This window comes from Centruroides vittatus, unplaced genomic scaffold (genome assembly GCF_030686945.1).
Source record: "Centruroides vittatus isolate TY-2023 unplaced genomic scaffold, ASM3068694v2 contig_391, whole genome shotgun sequence".
In the NCBI taxonomy this organism is placed as follows: domain Eukaryota; kingdom Metazoa; phylum Arthropoda; class Arachnida; order Scorpiones; family Buthidae; genus Centruroides; species Centruroides vittatus.
The window spans coordinates 3,073,391-3,082,561 of NW_027122207.1; positions in this window are offsets into that span (position 1 = coordinate 3,073,391).

Here is a 9,171-nt window from a genome sequence, read left to right on the forward strand (position 1 = left end):
TCAGAAAAAAAAATGAAAATTTATTGTGACGTACATCTACATCAATATAACCTTATTTATTTATAATAAAGATCATAATTTATTCATTAATAATTATTTTTTATTATTTTAATATGATTACTGGTGACATCTCCATGTTATATACTAAACAGTAAAGCACTACATTCGTTTTTTTTTTCTATTTTAATATTGGTATCTTTTACACTATTATTCTACATAAATATTTATAAAAATATCTGCATTTTGCAGATCCTATTGACTAATATTTGGGTGGACATTAATGATGATTAAATAATTTAATTTTAGTTTATATGAAAGTAAAGTATTGACTAAAATAATGTATTTAATTCTGAAATGATTTTTTAGGTAGACTTTAGATATTTCAAAATATCTAGAGTTTATTGATACAAGGGCCAATTCCCTCAAGTCGCATCATATCCACACCTACTTTACATTATTTAAATAACAGCAAAACAAGTATTTAAACATTGTGCATATTCAAAACTTAAATAAGGATTATTTCATTCTATATTTGAATAAAATATGTTCTTTTAAATTGGTAAACTGCAAATATAAATTAAAGAGAGTTGTTTAAAATGCTATTTTTCTAAATTTTTAAAAACTTGTTTAAGGATTGAATTAATTACAAATAAATTTCTAAAAACTATAAATTTATAAAGGCGTAAATGCTAGAAATTACAATTATTTGATTTCAGTTTCTGGTAGAAATGTTAGCGAGAGAGATTCCGAATATTTAAAGAGCCGTAAATGTCGACCCTAAAGTTGAATTTTTGGGGAATTTCAAAAGCTATTTGAAGCATTATTCGTGTCTACAGACAGTCAAATATTTGTAATGCTAAGCACTCCAATTGATTTTTCAAAGTTTCTGTTAAACCTTTGTTAACGATATCATCTACAATACGAAACAAATATTCGTCTTTCTAACATTAAATTATATCCTTGCGTATATTTGTAACGTTTCGTTAGTTTTATTAATCAAATAACTTAGATTCATAAATCTCGTCAATGGCAAGAAGACAAAGTTTAGTTTGTCCATCCAAACTTCCAGCAAATATTAGAAGATGCATACAATCCTCTAATGTTTACTATAAAGATCCTTTAAAAATACGAAAATATTTATTTATAAAATAGAAATTTGTTTAAAGTTGATCATTTCCATACATGAAAAAAAAAAGCAAAGATGTTAAGATATTTTACAAAAACTGTACTTTTTATAGGAAAATTTATATTGTTTCTAAATAGAAATAAACAAGTGCAAGTTCGTAAACAGAGATTGGGGTTAGAAATACACAAAAATATTTTATGTACTCAGTTGGAATAACACATAATAGGAGGGCAGTTTACGATTGCCTTCCTAATATATACTCTTGGAAGTAATCTTCAAGACAAGGAAGACTGAGAAGGAACAGTTGTGAATAATAAATATGCAAATCTTTATGTTAATCAATTCTTTCCTCCCTATGTCCAGTCGCTTAGTCAGAGTTTGTCCCAATCGAAGTTAACGACTAATTTGATTGAACGCCCTTCATTTTCTTAACAAAATTATTGATTTTCTACAAAACAACTCTCCTTTAACATCACTCGATAATGTACTCGACGATTTCGACGTTAAAAATAACGAGAAATTATTATTACTTTAATCGTCAACCGATCATTATCGAACACGATTAAAATAATAATCCGAATATCTTATTAAAATTATCTTAATTACGACATCTTATTTATGCATTTCGAAGCAGAAATTTTCTTTAAAACTCTTTAACTAAAACCCTATAATTTCGCAATTTGTATCTTATTTAACCAGTCGTTGCGTAATTATTTAGCAAAACTAACAGCAGTAATTATAAAATCTATTAAAACCTCGCATGGCAGGCGCTATATGAATATGTTGTTTAATTTAATCTGCCAGTAATACAGTTATAGCCCCTCGTTTTCGTATATAGTACAGTGTAACGTTTATTCATTGCGTACAGTGTCGAAGGCATTCCAATTTTCGACACGTTACTATAGTAGTAAATGGATTTAGCCTATTGACATTTAACATTCGAGTAGCGAATTAGCCTGTAGACCTACCAAGATATGATTTTATGTATAATTATTTGTTTTACCCGTTGATATTAAGCGAACAATTCCGTTGCGGGCTATATAAAGGCTTGATAAACACAATAAAATTTAACTTTCAATTAAATTAAGTGCCTTTTTTTTTGTTGTTGACAAGTCAATACTCGAAAGGTAAAAAAATAGAATTTAAACGTTAAAAAAAATCAAATGAGTAACTAAACAATTAAAAGTACACATTTAACACAATTTAGAAATGATTTAAACATTTAATTAAACTAAAAAACAAACTTTTACTTAAATAAATAGAATTAAAAGAAATTAATTTTTATATAAACACAAACACGCACTGATTTAAAATTCAAAATTATACTTTTTAAATCTGAATTTTAAATTTATGAAGATTAGGATAAGTTTGATATTCCGATGCAATTCAATTTAAATTTAGAAATATTTCACGATAAAAATTATTTTTCAAAATATTTTTTTTTATAAGAAAAAGAAAAAAATACTTTGAAGCGAAGACTCGAATGTAAAATTCTAAAATCTTTAATAAACGAAGTAGGTCCATATATATACATATATATTTATAAATAAATATGAATAGTGAGGAACCAGTAAAAAATAAGTTTTCCAAGTTGTCATCAGATCCCTCATGGACTATGTAAATAAATTGACGGATCCTATTAAACTAGCGCTCGAAAGTTATACAGCTCTCGTGCTATCATCTGGATAAAGTGGATGGCTGGATTGCTGGAGGTTGCGCCAAAGGTACCGAAATATAACTCTCCTGTAATATAAACTAAATCTATTTCTAGTAAATATCGGGGATTTATATTTCTTTGATAACATATAGATATTTGATGAAGTGTTTAAATCGATTTCGTCGTCGTCTAACAGCATAATAAGCTTATAACACGATAGTAATAGATTGAAAGTAATATATTTTAAATTGTAGGATATCTGGCACCATTACTCGAAGTTAGCTCTTGTAACGATTAAAAAAATATTCGGTACAGATGGCTCATTTCCGATTTTAACTCGGTTGACAAGAGTTAAAGTGGTCGAGTTGAGTCGGGATTGAAGAAATTGAGTTCTAGCTCATAATGGAGTTCTATAGGATTTAACGATAATCGATAAATGGATGACCAAACTTTCGTGTTCCTTCGATGTGTTGTCTGATTTCTTCGATATTTTAACTATTTTTTAAAAGTGGAAGGAAAAATATATAAATTTAATCATTCATTTATTTCAATTGAATATTTCTTTTTTAACAAACGTTATAAATTGTAGATCGATCTCGACGACGATCGCCATGTTTATTAGTTAGAAAGGAAAGTTAACCCATCGTTTCTTAAATTAAAACTTTTCTGTTAAAGGATTCGTGTGATTTCAATAAAAAAGTGAAACAACATTATCTGTGAAAGTCAATTTAATTTTCACTGAATTCATTTTTACTTCATAATGGTCACCAAGAGAGAGAGAGAGGGAAGGGGAAGAAACAATTTGGAAAAAAAAAATATTCACGAAAGATACGCATCGAAGAACTCAAGGCTAATGTCTGCACTTTCGATAATTTCCCGTACATCATTCATCTTGTATTTGAGTTTCATAATAAACAAAAAAGTTTCTTTAGATAGTTTCTCCCTGTTATCTTTTTTTTTTTTTTTTTTTTAATATAATGTTTGACTTTTCTCCTTAAAATATCGAGTGGAAAAAAGTCATTTACTTTTGAGAAGAAAGTCAGCAAACTGAGACGATATTGTCATTTGATCTGGCAGCCATCATTAAGTCATTTTCTTTGGTGCTTTCCTTTAAGCCTCCTTCAAAAACGATCACGGCTTCCTACGACTTCTTAACAATTTTCTCTTTCGATACCGAACTACAAACAACTGCTCGGTTCACACTTCGTTTCATCTTCTTTTCGCTTTGTTTAATGACTGTTTTATTATACAGATATGAATATTCAACCGAAAATAAAACTCCATAAATAATTTAGATTTAATGAAAAAGTTCTCTTTCGGAATTACTTTTCTACTTTTCGCAAACTATCTTCGTAATAAACTTAATCTCCATTGACTCTCTTGATGAAGTCTTTATTTAAGATCGCCATTTTTTTTTTTCCTCCTTCCTTGTTTTTTTAATAGATAACTAATAATTTTCCGCTGGCAAAACGGCACTTAAAAATATTTTTTTTTTTTAAATTAAATTTGATTTAAGAGTTTTAATAAATAAATAAATAAGCTGTATACAAATTTTATTACTTATTTTTTATAGTGTAGAGAGCGTATCAACCGGTGATTTGCTCCTTTCTATACGCTATTTAGTGAGTCTCTGGTATTTACATTTTGACATTTAAGAGCTCTAACGTATGTTTTGGTATATAAGCGGCAAAAAATATATAAAAATTCATAATATTTACGTCGGAGATTCCGTTATTTTCGTGTAAAGTATAAAGTATAAAGAAATATATCTAGATGTTTATAAATTTTCTACAAAACTTATGATTTACATTTGATATTCATTGGTAGCGCCTATATTTCTTCGTATGTATTAGCTTAATACTAGGGACGGATTTTGGAGAATGGGCAGGATACAGTTTTAACCCAAGTAAAGTAGGATACCTCAGATAATAAATTTTGCAAAGCATATCATTTCCTTTCTGCACTCCCTCTAAAGATTTCAGGATCCGCTTACCTAATAGGAATGTTTTATTCCATAAATATGAGTAAATAAAGGTCTTAAATTATCCACAAATACAATATTGATATTGATATTAATTGGCCTAATTTCCATTCTTACGTTTAATACAGTATATCAGTAATATTGTACACTATATTTCACATTCGCGTATATATCTTTAAGCTTATACAGAAAAATATCAAAATTATTATTTACAAAGGAATTTAATCTGTATACAACTATATTATGTCTCCTATTTAGAAGTAAATTTACGTTTTGACTGTTCATAAATCTGCATATTGCGTATGTTATTGTGATGTACAGGAATACAAAAGTTAACTTGCATTTAACCATACATTAAGTAGGCCTATATATTCTTTAGGTATAATTCTGTAGTGTTTTGTATAAAGTGTATAAATAAACGTATAACAGGCTTATATATTTTTATGCTTTACAAATTTAATTATTTTTTACGCATCAATAGAGCTAATAGGATGATTATTAATTTAAACGCATGATAAACGGCGAATATGGTGCAAATAAAACGAAATTTCTATCGTACTTTTATAGAAATTATATATAAAATTTCATTTCTTCGTACGTATATTACATATAAATACAAAAAGAAAAAGTCTACACGTGTCCATTATGTAGACTCTATAAAATAAGCAAATTACTAAAGAAAATATTTGATGTAGATTGCCATTCAAGACATTTTCGGGATGTATTAAGTAAAAGCGTCATCAAGAAAGGCAAATTTCTCGAAATAATGCTAATGATTTATATACCAGAGCACAAATAAAATCAACTCGGGATGCAAAATTAGATTTGCAAGTCATTTTAATACGTTTAAAATGTATCGAGTCAGTGAATCGAATCCGTTCTTTTTTTTTATTTATATTATTTAGGAATATATTTAGGCGTGTCGGAGGCGTCTAAATTACTCGGGATTAAAACAAAGTTTTAAGGCTGTTCCAGGCAAACCTATCAATGTGTTAGAAAAACTCATTTATTCGGTATCCTCGGCAATTGGTCCAGCACGGATTCGAGGCAGGCCATTTGTCTTGTTATTGAGTAACATCCATCAAATTGGTAATGACAGGCGATGGTACTTTCTCCCCTCCTTCATTCTTTCCAGCTTCACTTTCCCCGATTTCCTAAGGGCAGAGGTTCTACGTGTTAAAATGAAGAGAAAAGCAAAAGCAGCAAGGAGAAGAAGAAGGGGAGGAAAAAAAAAAATGCAACTTCACTTAATCATTTAGTTTGATGTCGGCCATTGTAAGGAGCCACTCAATCTACCAACTGTTTTTATTAAATTTATTCTTTAAAAATTCGTTTATATCAAAACAGAAAATGAGAAATTCAAAAATTGTTTGTTTTCCCCCTCTTCTCCTTCGTTTCCTTAACGATTTATGGTAATAGAATTTGACGTTTCGTATTACTTTATTCGAACTTCTATAATATTTATATTGTTTGAATAATATTGTATCGTACTTTATATATTATTTTTTAAATATTTTTTCTTTCCTTTTATTTATATATGATGCGCTGTATTTTAACTAAATTAACCTAATTTTTTTTTTCTGTGGTAAATTAATAACGCGTCATTTTTCAATAAATAATTATAATTTATTGTGTGTTATAGTAATATATTACATTCTAATATATTATTTTGATTAAATTTTTATTTTATTTTTTTAAATTGTTAAAATTATAAAAATATTTTCGAAAATAATAATAACGTTTCTAATCACTAGATGGCGGAGTATGATCATCAAGTGATGAGCTAGATTTTTTTATTAAATACAATATATCTTTACATCAAATAAACGTTCTAATAGCAAAAAGGCTTTAAAAAATAACTTTTATCCACGTTTATAAATTGAATATATTTAATAAAATAAACCTTTATGTTTTATTGATTTAATTCTTGTATTTTTATAGCTCCTTCGATGGAGTCTCACATTTATTGAGCCTATTTTCAGGCTCAGGATAGTCACAAATGCTCTAAACATAGGCCTGAGACATTCTTTAATCGTTAATTACGGAATTAAGAATTTTCTTCTTTTCAAATAATATTATTACCATATTTACACGAATAAATTTACGTTTTGTTTCATTAAAAATTAAATAATCACACGAAAAATATTAATTTAAACGAATATAATCACAAGTTCGATCGCCATATTTCTGATTTATTGACGAAAAGAAATACAATTCGCTCTCGGAACGGAGTTTTAATATAAATAAAAATGTACTTATAATCCTCTTCAATTAAAAAAATAATAATAATAATTAGAAAATAGAAAGGCATACCTTTACGGGTTAAGTTGATCGAGAATAATGTTATTTTAAAGTTTTAAGTTGCTCAAGAACCCTCTTTAATCATATTATGGATGGAACTGAGATAGGTCGAGAAAATTTCCTTTGTTGGATATATATAGGCTATATATTTTTTTTTCTATGGCAATTTTCGATCAAACGCGTTTCTCACGACATCCAGCAAGAATAAATGCACTTATGCTTAAAATACTCTTAAGTAAATTTTATTAATAACTTTATCCTCTTATTTAAACTGACTTTGACTGTTAAACCCACTTCCTTTCTCGTTATCACTATTTTAAAGGCTTTCAATTTGCGCTCCGCTACTTAAAACTTCGAATAAAGGATGTGAAATCTCCAAGTGGATGTAGACAACGACATTTTTTTTTTTTTAAATTGATATTTTGGAGATGGTTTGAAGAGGAATTTACTTGATAGACGGAGATTGAGAAGCATTTAACCTTAATACGAACTGAAGAAAGTTCATGCTTTCGCTTTCGTGTATATAATTTTTAAATCTTTTAATAATTTGCTGATTTTCTTTAATTTTATTCGGAATTAATCGATGCGATGTTAGCAGAAACAATATAATATAAAAGTAGAAAATACTATTCTATTATTTGGACGAATATAATTGCGGATATATAAATGGATTCGCTGACCCGTATCCGCGAGCTACACTTTATCCCCAGAGAAAGAATTCATAAATATTACCTATAAATCTATACTTTCATTTTCATCAGGTAAGCTGCCGTACGAAACAACTGTTGCCATTCATTATAATGTCACATCGTAGACACGGTAGAGTTGACAATTTACAAATGAAAGTGCCGATGTGACAGTTTTACTGGGCGTGGTGCTACAAATTCCCTTATTACCTCTGCAACAGTTCATAATTAATCTGTCGGTTGGATTTTTTATAGTCAGTTTAGATTCGCATGTTCTTTTTATGTGAATAAACCTTTCACTTTATGTAACTAGTAGATTACTTTTCTTCTATGTTACTTATTCCCTACATATTACTTTTCCGGCTGTTATATATATAACAGAGGGAGTCTGGCGATCGGTCAAAAAATAACCACCAAGACATTTACAATTTTGGACTTAGAACACCTTAAAACGTCGAGAAATGCACAAAAAAAATTCGGGGGTAATTTCTGTATGTGTGGATGTTAGTATTTGGGGGAGCACGATTTTGTTTACCCTGTTTGAAGCTTAATAACTCCTGTGCTTCTTGTCGAAAATTTTTGAAATTTTGTAGGAGAGTTTGTATATTAGGGAGATTGGTGGTGTTAAATTTTGGTGAGTAAAGGTCGAGGGTGTGGGGAGATAAAGGAGGTCGTGTGTATCGCCACTAGGGCCGGCCTTAACGACGATTTTACTCGTTATTAGCATTTACAATTCTTTATAAGGCCTGTCCCTACCCTCAAAATTAAGCTTTTCGCCATTTTATAGTAGTTAAAAATATCAAAAGTTTTTTTTAATAAAATATGATAACAGATGGCGTTACCAAAATTTTAAACGTTGCCGGGATAGTTGAGCAACTCGTCGTTGGTTTATTTTTAGATGAAATTTTACAAAGTATATTTCTTTTTCGTTTCTTTCTTTATTAATTTCTCCGTGTGCATTTCTTTTTTATACAGATTTTATTGTCTAATTCTTTTAAAAATATAAATTTTTGCAATATTATCTTTCAATATAACGTAGCATATAAGACATTTACACTTCACTGTATGTAACCTGTAGGCCTATACTCTTTAATTAACTAACAGTTACCTGTATTTTTTGCTAAAAATGTCTTTTATTTTTGTATGATTATAATATGATTCTTAATGTAACATTCTAAACGTAGAAAGTTAGTAAATAACGCATTTAATGTTTTGCATCAACAAATACCAGAACTTTTAAGAATTTCCAACACAGCATTTCAAATACGATTTCTGCTGTTGATGGAAATTTCTTTGCCACATTTCACAGAAGGAATGTTTGGAAAATCTAGAAGATTGGCTTCGATTCGTTTTGCAATTCGGTTCGAGTGTAAAGACCACAAGAAGAAGAAGATTTGCCAAACTCATTACAATCTATTGG